The sequence below is a fragment of the Canis aureus genome, chromosome 1, assembly GCF_053574225.1.
Source record: "Canis aureus isolate CA01 chromosome 1, VMU_Caureus_v.1.0, whole genome shotgun sequence".
NCBI lineage: Eukaryota > Metazoa > Chordata > Mammalia > Carnivora > Canidae > Canis > Canis aureus.
The window spans coordinates 75,481,703-75,497,064 of record NC_135611.1 but is presented as its reverse complement, the minus strand read 5'-3'; the positions used below and the strand labels follow the sequence as shown (position 1 = coordinate 75,497,064).

At 41.9% G+C, this 15,362-nt stretch overlaps 2 long non-coding RNA genes and 1 pseudogene across 6 annotated transcripts in view; 2 read left to right on the top strand and 1 right to left on the bottom strand.

Moving 5' to 3' along the window:
- LOC144318369 (uncharacterized) overlaps positions 1-3,252 on the top strand; it is a 48,844-nt gene extending 45,592 nt beyond the window's left edge. For all 5 annotated transcript variants that reach the window (XR_013384252.1, XR_013384251.1, XR_013384249.1 and 2 more), the window contains one exon: positions 2,740-3,252. This is a non-coding gene — a long non-coding RNA (uncharacterized LOC144318369). The remainder of the gene's footprint in view (positions 1-2,739) is intronic.
- Positions 282-5,966, bottom strand: LOC144318380 (uncharacterized). The gene is made up of 3 exons (XR_013384257.1): positions 5,863-5,966; positions 2,118-2,289; positions 282-486 (listed from the first exon to the last, which is right to left on the bottom strand). It is a non-coding gene; the product is annotated as an uncharacterized LOC144318380 (long non-coding RNA).
- Positions 5,967-7,152: 1,186 nt separating this feature from the next.
- Positions 7,153-12,125, top strand: LOC144280337 (protein lin-28 homolog A pseudogene; annotated as a pseudogene).
- The last annotated feature ends 3,237 nt before the right edge of the window (positions 12,126-15,362 follow it).

Genomic DNA, 15,362 nt, shown 5'->3' with positions numbered 1-15,362 from the left:
ACACCAGTTGGGAGGTTAGTCCACTAATTCCAGTGGGAAGTGCTGGGAGGTTGAATTAGAATAGGTATGGAAGGATGATGGTAAGAGGTATATAGCTACAAGAGACATATAGGAGTCCAAGGCAGGAGAACTGGATACTTAATTGGATGTGGGAGTTATTTAGGAGAAAGTCAAGTAAATTGGCAATTATAATATGCTGTGCTAAATGCTCTAAGAGATTTTAGGGGCATCTGGCCAGCAAAGGTACATGCAAATAAAACCACAAAGGAACTCAAGTCATATATAGTTTATTTGAAAACACTGGATATAAACACTGAAAAGTTAGCTCAGAGTCAGGGCACTAACTGCCAGTCATCACATGAGTGATAGAGGCATCATGGTTTGTAGGTATTCTCAGTCAGTTGTGGATAAAGCTAGCCAGGGAAGGCTTCATGCAATCGATGGCACCAGCTAGAGCCTTGGGCAAAGGAAGGAAGAAGGGCAATCCTGTAGAGAGAACACATGGAGGAGGGTGAGGAGGAAGAAAGAATAGACATAACACATTTAGGGAGTACCAAGCAGACCGGTTGTATTAAAATGGGGGCTTGGAAGGGAAAGGTTTGGAAAATATGATTGGAAGTTAGGTTGGGAGCAGCAGTGTTGTTGCAGAATTCTATAAAAAATTTTAAGTGTTAATTTACACCTGGATTATTATGAATAAGCTGAAAATTTCACGTACTAGGAAAAACTCAAGTTCCAGGTCTCCTTGGGCCTTTACTACAGTGAAATCTCCTCCCCCCATCCCTGGCTTTATTGAGATGTAATTGACATACAGCATCACGAGTAAGTTTACTGGGCACAGGGATCCCTGGGTGGCGCAGCGGTTTGGCGCCTGCCTTTGGCCCAGGGCGCGATCCTGGAGACCCGGGATCGAATCCCACGTTGGGCTCCCGGTGCATGGAGCCTGCTTCTCCCTCTGCCTATGTCTCTGCCTCTCTCTCTCTGTGACTATCATAAATAAAAATTTAAAAAAAAATTAAAAAAAAAGTTTACTGGGCACAACATGTTGATCTGGAAATTATATATCAGGAAATGATCAGCTAACACACTCATCAAGTCACAGAATTACCATTTCTTTTTTGTAGTGAGAACATTAAAAATTCACTCTTAGCAACTTTCAAATAAATGGTACCCATTGAGTATTCTTGGCTGCCTTGTCAAATATTAGTTGACTATATATGCAACATCTTATTTCTGGGATCCTGATTCTGTTCCATATATCTATTTGTTTATTTTTATGCCACTATTATACTGTTTTGATTGCTGTAGCTGTGCTTTTGAATTCAGTTTGCTTATATTTTGTTGAGAATTTTTGTGTCTATATTCATCAAGGATATTGGCCTTAAGTTCCTTTTTCCTTGTTGTATTCTTATCTGGCTTTGATATTAGAGTAACACTAGTCCTGCAGAATGTGTTTAGGAGTGTTCCCTCCTATTTGATTTTTTTGGAAGATTTTGAGACAGATTCATTTAAATTCTTCCTTAAATGTTTGATAGAATTCACCAGTGAAACCATCTGGCCTTGGGCTTTTCTTTGCTGGGAAGTTTTAGATTATCAATTCAATCTCTTTACTCACTATTGGTTCATTCAGATTTTTTTTTTAATTATTTCTGATTCAGTTTTGCTAGGTTGTATATTTTTTAGGAATTTATCCATTTCTTTTAGGATATCCAAGATGGTGGTGTATAATTGTTCATAGTAGTCTCATGATCCCTTGTATTTCTGTCGGATCAGTTGTAGTGTCTGCTTTTCATTTCTGGTTTTATTTTATTTAGATCTTTCTTTTTTTTTCTTAATCCAGCTAAAGTTTTGTCAATTTTGTTTACCTTTTTAAAAATTTTTATTTTTTTAATTTAAATTCAATTTGCCAACATATAGTACATAATTATATTCTGATGTTATCATTTTAAAAAAACAGTTTTTAATTTTATTTGAAATGCCACACCCTCAGAGAAGTCGTCCTTGGCCATCAGTCCCCAAACAGCCTTTCCTTTTATTATTTTATTCTTATATATCAGATGCTCCTGTGTATTTCCCTCCCATTGTTAACCACAATGTGCCAATATCCACTTGTTTACCATCTGCCTTGTCCACTAGGATGCAAGCTCCACGTGTGAGGATTTTGTGTGTTGCCCCTCTGTATCCTTGACCTTTAGAGTGGTGTCCAGTTGAGGCACAGTACAGACTTGGTTGCAAAGTGGGTATTGTGTGGGCAGGAATACAGAGTTTAGATTCAAAATGAAGACAGATCTGGTATATTCATTCAAGGAAAATAGGACTCCCTTTGGGTTGCCAGACAATTTCAGAGCTCTGTTCAAAAACAAACACATGGAAAACAACATACTAGTCTTTTTATAGTCTTTGAAAGTTTGAAACCCCCTTATTGAGACTCCTTTTGGAATCAAGTTATGCAAATATTCGGGATGTTCAAAGTGTGAACACTTAAAATGTTTAAAATACTTTTCTAATTAAGCATTTTGTGAGATGTCTTTACTTTCATGTTCAACTTTTCCACTTATCTTTTAGTTAATATCTTAAATAACTCTTCCATTTGACTTTCTAACGAAAGCATTGCTAGTTGACTCTAAAATTGGATTTTACTGAACACTGTAAATAGGAGGAAATTACATCCTGGTCTGCAAGATCAGGAGGAAACATGAGGCTGCTTTCACCTATAGTTGCAGCTTTCCATTGTTTTAGGATGGAAGGTTCCTGGTTACTCTGCTCTTGGGCATGGATCATCTCCGGGGTCCTCTGAAGAGAAAGGGTGAGTTCTACTTTCAAGACTGGATGAAAGTAATCCTGCCACACGACTGAGGGTTGTTTGAACGTCCAAATATCTTTTGAGACCTGAACTCAGGATCCCTGAGATCAAGACCTGAGCCAAGATCAAGAATCAGATGCCCAACCAACTGAGCCACCCAGGTGCCCCCAGTTGGAGCCTCCACATATCTTGTGAGTGCTGCAGAGATAAAAATTCTTGTTGAGCAGTAGATACTACAGAGCCCATCAGCTTATTGATAAAGCCTATGGACTATAGAGTCATACTTCCTGGGTTTCAATCTTATCTCTTCTGTTTGCTAGCAGGGTGACTTAGCAAATTACTCAACCTCTCTGTGCCTTGATTTCTTCAACTGAGAAAGGGGGATGCTGATTATTGTACCTATTTCAGTATACTGTGTTGTGAGAAATAAATGAAATAATATGCATAAAGCCTTTTTAAAGTGTCTGTTTTCTTTTCCTTTATACATTTGTTTTGTTTCTTAAATTCCACATGAGTGAAATCATATGATATTTGTCTTTCTCTGACTGACTTTTTTTAGCATTATACTCTTTAGATCACTATATTGTATGCTTGAAGCTAATTTAACACTGTATGTTAACTATACTGTAATTAAAATTTCTTAAAGGGTCTGGCACACAATAAATGATTAATAAATGTTATCAATTATTTTGTACACTGAGTATATGGGGATCTTTGTCCCTACACAGACCTTTTAACTGAGCCTTTCAACCATTAAAACTCATGTTTTGACAAGCAGCATTCAGATTTTACCCAGTTCCTGTTGGCCTGCCCACTTCTTTTTTGTCTGGTTGGTCAAACTGGTTGTTTGACCTCCCTTCAATGGGCTTCCATGGCCTGCTCTTAACTGCTAATTTTTCTTGACTGACTTTCTTGCCCATGACCTTGAATGGTCTTTGGGGAATGTTACTTTTTATATCACAGGTAAGAGGCACTGTACTTCTATATCTTCCTTGACCCTGATTAGTGAGGAGTGATGATGGAGGACCCTTGTCCTCTGCCTACAATGAACTTTCATCAATTCCTAGATCTTTAGTATTGAGCATAAATAAAATGATGGTAGCACCATATGTTAGGGTGGGCCATGACATGGACTTATCTAGGAGAGGACCCCCAGCCATCCAGGTGATTATCAAGAACGAAGGGGACTAGGTTTGTTTTTCAACATAGCCCCTTATAGTCTTAGCACGCTTCTCTCTCCTCCTGCCTCACCATTCATGGTGTCTGGGGAATGGCCTTGTCTGGGGCAGACCCATTGGATTCTTTTACATAATCAGAATCAGATGTGAATATAGACTTTTTTCTTTTGGTCAAACATATAGCAAACGACCCCATAATCATTCAGTGCTACATGAATCTAGAAATAAGCAGGCATTTCCTGATGCACCAGAGGATAATTTATCTGGGTTTCGCAGTTATTCAGTCCTTTGCTGTTGGGATGGTCTTCATTGCTTTCAGTTATTTCCAAGCATCTTCATTCTGTCTTGTGGTTCCATTTAAAACTTCACATTTTCCCAGGAGACTAACCCTCCATTGATCATTTTGGTTGTCAGTAGCTGGGATGAAGCATTGCTGGTGATAAACTAACACAGCTGAAGGTCCCAGGAAATTTTTCACATGGCATCTACTGCATCTAACAGCAGGCTGCTCTTCTTCTACCAACGTGACACCCTGTGTGGTGGTTGCACCGTGAATGAAGGATTGCTGAGACACCTGAGTTTCCTCGGAAATGTTGCTGCTTAATCCACACGTGTAGTTAGAATTATGAGGACAAGGAGGGTGAGTTTCATCTACTTCAGTCTCCACACAGCATGTTCAGATAATAAATTCCCGGCTCATTTTCTCATTCTGGCTCTGCAAAAACTCTTTGCTCAAAAGCTGCCACTATCCTTTTAAAAATTCTCTGGCAGTCCTGGAAGCTAGGAAAGTTTTACTTTCAAACAAGAATGTTGGTGTTTGTATCACTAAGTTCTTTATTTAATTACAATAACACATTGTTTAAATTAAGTTTCCTTTGGAAAAAGTAAGGGTTTAAGTGAAGAGGAAAACATTATGTCAAAGTAGACTAAGTTTTGAGAGACTGGAAACTCTGTTTTTCCAAAAAAGAAAAATTCTGAAGTTTTTGTGGAGTTCTCTTCCCCATGGTCCATTTGCCCACACTGAAGCCTTCAATTAAAACTGGTTCTCTGCCCCCTCACCTGAGTTAAGTCTCAGAGAGAAGTATTTTCATAAAGGCAAGCCAGGCCTCCAATCAGGACTCTGGCAGGCCTTCTAGGTGCTTGAGAGTTGAGTGTTTAACTTTAAAATCAGACAGTGTCAGTTTCCTTCTTTAAAGATGCCAGTTTCAGATGGATGTATTAAGCATATTTTCACAGTCTGGAAGATGTGTAATAGTTAGCTGTAGACCATCAAATGATGGACAAAACTGACCAGAATTCAGGAAGTGGTGGTTATAAGTACATGTGACTAGCTAGATTCTGTGCTTTCTGCTTCCCTCCCTCTCCCCTTCCTTTTCGCCCCCCCTTCCCCTCCTTCTCTCCTTCCTTCCTTGGCAAGTTAGAAGTCTTTCTCAGAATGGGAGGGGTTGGCAGACTGGCTAGTAGATCTGGGAAGTAGAAGAAAAAGCAACTTACATGTCAGTTCTACCTCAATAAAACAAAAAGCAAAGAAGAAACACTTTCTTTTACTCTCAGAATACTTCTGACACCAAATGTGTGGGTTTTGTCACACCAAGCAATTTTCCAATTCTTGGTAGACACCAGTGGGGAGTCTTGTAATTTAGCTCAGTGCTGTCATTAACTGCCTGGGGTGAGCACAGGCCACAGGGGCTAAAGCTTAGTTCCACATGACTGCCCAGACTCCAGATGTCAACTGTCAATCTTAGATTGTCACATGTACTTCTGACCAACTGGTTCTAAATCAGGGGTCCCCTCTTTGAATTTGCTAATTTGTTAGGACTTCTCAGAAAACTCAGAGGAACACTTATTTATGTTTATCTGAAAGTATGTGACAAAGGATACAGGTGAACAGCTGGATGAAGAAGTATATGGAGCATGGTATGGGGAGGGGGTGAGGAGCTTTCATGCTCTCTCCAGATGTCACCCTCCCAGTGATTCCATGTGGTCACCAACCTAAGCTCTCTGAAATCCAGAGTTTGGGGATTTTCTAATAGAGGCTTTGTGATGTCGGCATGATTGATTATTAACTCAATCTCCAGTTCCATTCTGCTCCCAGGAGGATGGGGTAGAGCTGGAAGTTCCAAGCTTCTAATCATGTTTGGTGTTTCTGGTGACCAGTCCTCCTCCAGCCCCATCCAGGAGCCCCCCAGAGTCACCTCATTAGAAAAAGAGACACTCCTATCTCTCAGGAAATTACAAAGGTGTCACAGTAACACCAAAGAGCTAAACTTTATCTTACAATTCTCTTTGTCCCAGGGCACCTGGATGGCTTAGTCAGTTAAGTGTCTGCCTTTGGCTCAGGTCATGATCCCAAGGTCTTGAGATCGAGGCCCAAGTCAGGTTCCCTGATCAGTGAGGAGTCTGCTTCTCCCTCCTTCTCTGCTCCTTCGCTTGCTTGTACGTATACTCCCTTTCACACTCTCATTCTTAAATAAATAAATAAATAAATAAAATCTTATTTTATTCTATTCAATAAGATAATCTATTCAATTCTCTTTGTCCCAAGCAGGTCAATAGAAATGTGTCACAGTTGTCCTCAAAGTTTGGGTCAAATCGAGGCTTGATTTATTAAGGTCCTGCAGTAGCTACCTGAGCAGGTGGCTTAAGCCAGGCCCATGAGTTCTAGGTTCAGAACTGGGTAAAGCCCCCCTGCTTTTCATGGATCAGCCTTGCTTCATTTAGGAAGGCCGGGCAGGCTGGGCAGCTGAACCAAACAATTGCCACAAAATTCATCTTTCTTTTTTTTTTTTTTTAATTCATCTTTCTTACTGCTTTCCTTATAGGATAACTATTTAGAATTTACTGAGTGATCACATCAGATTTTACAGTTTGCCTGTGTGCCAGCTGTCCTGGGTGATCTTTTAGTCCGGAATATTCAACAAATCCTTACAGACTACATGTGTGGGAAGGCTTCCCTGGAGCTTTGGATGGCAAAGAGATGAGGTAGGAAATGAAGCATGCCCAAAAACAGCTTCTAAGCTTGTATAGGGTGAACCATTGCTCCAAGGTGAGGGATGGGTGGCAGGAGCTGTAAGAGAAGAACGGAGAAAAGATTGCAGCATGTGAATGGAGAGCAAGGAAAAATTAATTTTAGTTGGAAGAGTCAGGAAAAAAGTCCTTTAAAATTAAAAGATGGTAGTTAAAGCCAGCCTCGTGCACCAGGTAGGATGTGGGCTGGACGTGGGACGATGAGTCAGGCGGGAAGTGCCAGGCTTGGAGACACAGGAGAAATGAGAGCGGACTATCTGGTTGGACTGGTGCAGAGAGAAACAATGGGTTGGGGAGGGATTTGGGGGCAGATGGGGCTGGGCCTCAGCTGTCAGGTGAAGGAATTGCAACCAAGTGAACACCAGGAAAATAATTTGGGTAACTTCAGGCAGCCTGGGAAAGAGGATTCACGTTGAGTTGTGTGGGTTTGTGTTCCTCAGCAAAATATGTCATCTTCATCTTGTGAGCATCCAAAGATGCCCCCTTAGGTACTGTTTTGTTGTAACTGTCTTCTTATTATATTGGGCCAAACTCCCCTCTGGGCGCAGACAAACGCTTCCCCTCTAGTTCTGTGACTGTCATGTTTGCCATCGTATTTAAGGAATAACAGCTCTCAGTGGCTGAGAGTCTGTCACCTGCCAGGTACCTTGGTGAGTCTGTTACATGTCTTGTTTCTTTTAATTCTCTTGAAAACCTAAGACGGGAAATATTTCCCCTACTTTTCAGACAAAGAAACTGAGTCCCAGTGTGGTTCCATAAGTACTAAGACCAAACTAGCTTTGAAGCAGCAGAAGAATGATCTGCTTCTCCTCCTCTTTATTCATTTTCCTACCCAAGTGCCTGGTGTCTGTAGTGTTGACAAACAATGCCAGCTGACAGTGGGTGTGCTCAACACATCACACTCACGAACCTGCCCCCCCACACCATAGAAATGACATAAGGGAAGAAACCTTCTTTAAGATCCATTCAATTTGCCCACAGTCACAAACTCAGGATACCAGTATGTGGTTTTAAAACTTTGTTATTGTCAATTATTGGGCCTATTAGTGTAGGGACTAGGATCTAGCACGGTGCCAGGTAGATAGGAGCCCCTTATGTAAACGTTTTTGAATATACTTTTGAATGTTTTAATGAAATTAAGCAAACAAATGAGTGGATGGTATAAAGAATGAATTAATCATGTGTATGACACCAAGCCTTTAGTTCTCGATTTTCTCACGTACATCATGCTAGAACTTTGGTGTGCCTCTCCCAAGAGAATGGATGGTATGACCTGGTCATGACTGTGTGGTCCAGACAAGCGGGGCACCCCACAGATGTGGAATTGGGGTCAACTGCTGAACACCATACTTCTCAGTCAACTGGGCATTGTCTGAAGAATTGAACATTCTTTACCATGTCCTAGTGCTGAACTAGGTATGTAGTCTAATAGTAATAATTCAGTTAAGATTAATATGTAAAAATCATGAATCTGTTGGAACATTTTGGTTTCATTTTTAACTAAACTTACTTCTTTGTTATGATCATGGAAATTTGTAAAAAATGACTTATTTTTTAGAAAAGTTTTCAATTTATAGAAAATCTGCAAAGACAGTACAGAGACTTTCTACATAGCCCTCGGCCAGATCCCCCTACTGTCAACAGCTTACATCTCTGTAGTACATCAGCATAACTAAGGAAACAACGTGGGTCAAGACTTTGATAACTAGACTCCACACTTTACTCAGATTTCACTAGTTTTCCCCCAATGTCTTTTTTCAAATCCAAGATCCCATTCAGGATACCACACTATATTTAGCTGTCATGTCTCCTTAGGCTCCTCTGGCCTGTGTTGGTTTCTTGGACTTTCTCAGTTATTCATGACCTTGACAACATTGAGGACTACTGGTCAAGTGCCTCCTAGAATGCTCCTGAATTTGGATTTGTCTGATGTTCTTATAGTCAGCCTGGGGTTACAAGTTTTGGGAGGAATACAACAGAGATGAAGTACCATTCTTGTTACATCATATGAAGACTATCACTAAATTTTTAAAAGATTTTATTTATTTATTTATTTGAGAGGGAGCAAGGAGGCAGGTGGTGGGAAGGAGAGGGAGAGGGAGAGGATCTAAGCGGAGTGTGGAGCCTGACATGGGGCCCAGCCCCAGGATCCTGAGATCATGTCCTGAGCCAAAACAAAGAATTGGATGCTTAATGGACTGAGCCACTCAGATGCCCCAAGACTACCACTAAATATTTTAAAGCTAAATTTTTAGTTCTACTTTTGATGTCTGTAGTTCCACATTCTTTCCTTTATGGTTTTCCTGACAGCCTTGCTGATTCCCTTGCAGAGAACAAGCTTTCCTGCTGGCTCACTGGGTCCTAGCTATGTCTTAATAGCAAAGCATTTTGCAAGGGGTTCTGCTGGTCCCGTTTTACCTAGTTTGGATAAGATAATCTCGGCTTACTAGTCAGGTAAGTTTCTCCTGGTTGGGATGTAGAGCACTTTTTTCAAGACTGCTGTTGGAAAAATGTGAGGCATTTTTAGTTCTTAATGATGTAGCTGTCACCCACAAAAAACACTAAGCATCTTTTTTTTTTAAATTTATTTTTTATTGGTGTTCAATTTACTAACATACAGAAGCATCTTGATAGGGTAGATGAAACTGGGCTTACAAAGGAAAGCCATAGGAAAAAATATAAATGTGTGTCTACAACCATGTTTTTCATAGGTGGATGACCAATTCCATGTTTGCTTGTTTTTTGTTTGTTTTGTTGTTGTTGTTTTTTAGAATATAAAACTATTGATGAAGATGATCTCCAAATTGTCTTTGTTTGGAGGCATCCACTGTCCCCTGAGTGCAAAAATCGGCCTCTCTCACTGGCTTGTCCTCACTCAAGCTTCTCCATCTCTTTTCCTGGGAGCATCCAGCAAAGCTACAGCCATTTATGAGGAACCTACATCCATTATCTCCATTGAAAACTACTTTGCTGTTGGGTTTCTACCATGTTTTATCCATACTTGTTAAACATAAAAGGATTATACATTTCAGGAAAGCCAGCAAGGCTTGGACACAGAGAAAGCATGAAAGCAATTTCAGAATGGCAACAATCCTCATTGCCCTTCAGGAGGCCAAAGGGAACAGATTTGTCCTGGAGTTTGTCTTGCTGAATTTTATTTTGTTTATTTTGTTTATTATTTTTGGTGTACGTCTCTCTGCACTCTTAGGCAGAACAGCACTCCTGCCGGGCAAGATAGCATCAGACTGTTTATTGTCAATCTTGGCTGAAGGTGGAGATGTTTTGGCTCAGTTAATAATAAACCATTCTTTAACCTATTTTTAATTTTAGTCCAGAAGTAATAGGAAAATATAACAACTTTTTGAATATGCTTTTAGAGAGAGAGGAAGAGAGAGAGCTAATTTGAGGTAGATGTTTCTAGGTAAGTCCTAGGCCAGGTTTAAGATACTGCCATGAAAATGTCCTGTTCCCTTTCCCCTCATAAACCCTGCCTTGACTTTCACCATTTACTCCCTCGTCTTCTCGATCCCTTTCCTTGGTGTAGATCCCGCTTGATTCAGGGACATGCTTTTTTGGCTGACATCTATGTCTTCCTCTTGAATGTCAGGCCTTAGGGTGACGGATCCCCCAACTCCTCCTGCCTGGCTATCCCTGATGGAGCTTTAGAGATTTCGAGCTTTAGCATTAACCCAACCTCCTTCCAAAGTAAGAACTGTTTGCTCTGATTCCTGGAAATGCTGATGAACAGACTGCATGCAGGGAGATGGGCCTGTGGAAGGAAGCCAATCCCTCCAGACACCTGACCCCAGCCAAGCAGGGCCTCTGCAGCTGCCTGTGCCTGGAGCAGCCGGGGTTTAGGGGTAGTGGCAGGTTTCTGCCAATGGGCTCATCTACTTCTGAAGGATGGGGCCACACAAAACCCTTGGGTTCTTTAAATCTTATGAACCAGGTAACAACAGGCACTGTTTCGAGTCTCTGTGTCAAACTAGCAGTTTGCACGTGCAGGTGGTAGTGCCAAGGCGCGAGAAGAGGCAGTTCTGGCAGCAGAAGATAGAGGAGCTGCAGCGGCCTGGCGCTCGCATCTGGAAGGGGTTTCGCGTGCATGTCCATGAGCGCCCATGCCGGGGGGGGGTGTGGGTGCCACCCCTACCCCGTGGATGTCTGTGTGCATCAGAGCAGGTGGCACATAGTGGGCTTCCGGAGCCTAAAGGAGGATGAGGCGGTGGAGTCCACCTTTAAGAAGTTGGTTGAGGACATGGAACCTTCCAAGTAGCCGGCTGTGGAGGGGTGCTCTGTGCCGGGGTCCAGAGGCGCCCAAAGGGAACAACAGGCAGAAGCACCGAGCAGAGGGTGACAGGTGCTGCAACCGTGGAGGCCTAGACTACCGTGTCAAGGAGTTCCAGCTGCCACCCCAGCCCAAGAAGGGCCACTTATGCCAGAGTAGCAGCCCTATGGTGACCTCATGTCCACTGAAGGCCCAGTGGGGGACCGGCTCACAGGGAAAACCAGCCTGCTTCCAAAAGGAGGAAGAAGAGGAGTCCTGCTCTCGCGGGCCCAGAATTGACCTATAGTGGGAGGGGGCTATCCTTTTGTGATCAGGAAGTTTTGAAGAGCAGGCATCAGTGGACAGAGTGGAGGCAGTGGGGACAGGATGGGTAGAGGGCAACTGGCTCTGCCGCATCTCAGGCGGTGGCCCCCCGCATGACCCCATCTTCCCTCTTGGCAGGGGAGAGGTGAGGCAAGTGAACTCTGGCCATGCTCTATCCAGGTTACTGGGCCGGACAGCATGAACCACTGCACTCTATGGGGAGGGACTCTCTCAGGGGGTAAAGCAGGGTTTTTCCACATCTTGTCTCATAACCCGCTCTTGGGATAGGGTGCTGAGGACCATCCCAAGAAGTGTGTTGTGACTGTAGGCACAGAGATTGTTGGGGGAACAGCTGCAGACCTGCTGCCCCTAAGCTTACTCCCACCCCACTCTGGGCTAATAGAATTTTCTGTATTTGCTCCCTTGGACAACTGCACCATGGGCCCCATTTTCTCCAGGATGCCAACTGTTCTAGCTGTGTGCGAATGATGCATCTTGTGTATTTTAACTTTGTTTTTGTAAAATAAATATTCTGGTTTTGTATGTTTGTGTATTTTGTGTTACAGAATTAGGCTTGGTTCAGAGAAGTTAAATAACTTGTCCAAAGTTATACAGCTAGAAAGAGTTGGGGCCAGGTTTCAAATTAGTTTGATCTGAGTTTTGAGCCTTTCTTAATAACTCTGCTATATGAAGTTAAACCAAAAAACTCTCATGTCCAAGTGCTGAGGGATGTGAGTACAGACATGTATTTACTGTGTGTGTACAAGTGCATGTATATATCTTTGTGTTCATGTATGTGTGTATGTGTATATGTGCTTTGCTTGTGTATGAAAATGTCTTTGCCCGTGTGTGTATTGATGTGTGCTGCATGTTCACACACACATACACTTGCCTGCATGTAAGTGCACAAATGTTTTGTCAACAGATGTGTTTTTTGTGTTTATGCATGTTTGTGTATGACTGTGTATGCATGAATGCACGTGTGTGTGATTTTATAGTACAATGAAAATAGAACTGGGAAACCATCTTGGTAAAAATTAAAGCTTGATGTTTAAGTCATGTGTACACATTTGTAATAGAAAACAGCTCTAGAACATGCTAAGTTATAGTCCCAATTAAATGGTTGGGCATCCCAGAGCAGAGCCAGGGGCAGTGAGGCATGCTGTGGAGGAGCTGTGCCCACTTCTGACACTCATACACCACTTCATATGGTTCTGAATCCTGAGTACTTGGGCTACATTTTTCTAGGTTAGGCTGATTTTCTTATTTTGGGACACTATGCATTTCTTGAGTTAATTCAAGTGCACTGTTTGAAGTTTATTTTGATTTTTCTCTCTCTTTTTAAATTTAGACAAATGCACCCTTCTCCAAGACCGTCCTGGAAAACGCAGCCAGGCCTTGAGAAACCATGGTAAAGCTATATGAGGTCACAATAGAGTAGAGGCCTCATGATTCCACTGTGGGTTTAAGAAATGTCAAGTCAAAATCTAAGAATGTGAAGCAGAAATCTAAGAATACTCTTCACTTTCTTAAGCCAGTAGAATGCAATTATAACATAACAACTGCATGGGTTCATATAGGTCCTCATGTGCATGTGTGTGGATCATGGGTTCTTCAATACTTCAGCAAAATATTTATAAAGCCAAGACACCATGCTGGGTGTTGGGGCATACATATCAGTTAGGAACCTCATGACTGCAAGGTGCAAAGTATTAGGACAAAGTATTAGTTGGGTAACAAGATTGAGTAGTGTTTGGAGCAGAGGACCCGAACAGGGGTGGGATTTGATCACTGGCATGGTTTAGAATTGTTGGTGCATAGTGGTAATAAAAAGCAGATGGACTTTTAGTTGTTTTTATTACTTTTTTAAAATTCCCTGCAGACCACACACTCCCTGACTGCCTACACCCAGGGCAGACTGCTCCCCCTACTTGGTACACCACTGCAAAACACCCAGCTAAACAATGAGAAAAAATTCTGTTTCTTATGAAATAAAGTCTGGAGTCAGATGGTTTCAGGGCTGCTTTGGCAGCTTAATGATATCAACAAGGATCTAGAGTCTTTCTATTTCTATCCAAGCTAAGTCACCACCCTTGCCTCTAATGACCCAGGATGGCATTGGTTGGAGATAAAACAATGTCCAGCCCCAGAGGAAGAGTGTTTCCTCCCAATGTGGGAGGACAAATGAGGAGGGGACACTCTTCCAGGAAACCACTCCAGAAAACTTTGCCACAGATCCCATTGGCCAGGATTAGTCACATGGCCATGAACTAGTTCAAGTGTTGGCAAATCTGGCCAGCCACCTGATCATGTTTAGCCCACAAGACAAGATGGCTTTTACATTTTTAAATAGTTGGAAAATGAAAGGGAAAATAATATTTTATAACATGAAAATTAAATGTAAATCTAATTTCAGCGTCCATAAATAAAAATGTTATTAGAATATAGCCATATCCAGTTGTTTATGTGTTGACTAGGGCTGCTTTCACACTATAGTGGCACTGTAGATCACTGTACAGAGACCAAGTGTTCTGCAAAGCTGAAAATACTTTCTGGTCTTTAATGGAAAGCGTTTGCTGACCCCTGACGTAGCTGAATAGATGGCTGGGGTTTCTGGCATTTTCAGCCTCTATGATATGCAGCCTGGAGAAGTTTAGGTGGCTTAACTAAGGCCACTAAGCAAGTATCACAGAATCTAAGGACAGATATGTTTGGTTTCTCACTTCTTCGCCTGTGTTGTCCATCAACTGAATCTTGAACCATGAGATGAACGCATTCTGTTGGGCAGCCTGAGCAAAGCACAGAGTTTAGAAGATACATGAGAGGGCAGAGTCTGATGCAGCTGGAAGAAGACATACTGCAGGAGGTTAGATGAGGGCCAGACTGGGGCAGGGTAGGGGTCTTTGAGAGATGAGCTAAAAGGAAGAACTTTAGTCTTTTGAAGTGGAAGGCTGCTGAGGAGATGAGCAGTCTTCCAAGATGACAGCTCTGATGAAGATGCGACAGATGGAATAAATGTGTGGTACAATAGAGTGGATATTCAATAGTGGTTAGTCCCTCCGTCTAACACCATGATTGCAAAGGGATCCCTTCAACCAGCCAGCCCAGAGAGATGCAATGTGGCAAAATGGGCTGGAAGGTGAGTCTTGTTTGGCTTCACTGATTTTTTTTTAATCGAGTAAACCATTAAACTTAAAACTGCCTGTAAAAATAAGGATCACTGGCATGTCTCAAATAAATAGGAACATCTGGCAGCTGGTTCCACATTTCCACATGACAAAAACTGGTTAGAATGGAGTTGGGACTGATGTTTCTATATTCTCCATGATCTTTATCCATGTTTATTAGTCCCTTGACTTTGAGGTCAAGTATGAGTTGCTGTATCAGTTAGGGTAACATTAGATGCTGTAGCAAATAAACTCTGACATACCAGTGACTCAATAACATATAGAAGTATATCATGCTACCCATGTAACAATCCAATGTGGGTGTCTCTGGGAATTGATGGGCTTCCTTCATACAATCAATCATTCAGGGACTCAGGCTTCTATCTCCCTGTTTAGCCATATGAACCTTGGAGTCCTATGCATGCAACTGGTCGATGGGGAAAAGGGTGTAGAAAAAGATCAGATTTCACAATGATCAGAAATAACATACGATAAGTGCTTATGGCAATTGGATTTTTGACCTCTGGCCTAAAGCTAATACATTGATTTGGAACAATAATTTCATGTATATAAAAGGGTCTAGTTGGAGTTGCTTTGAT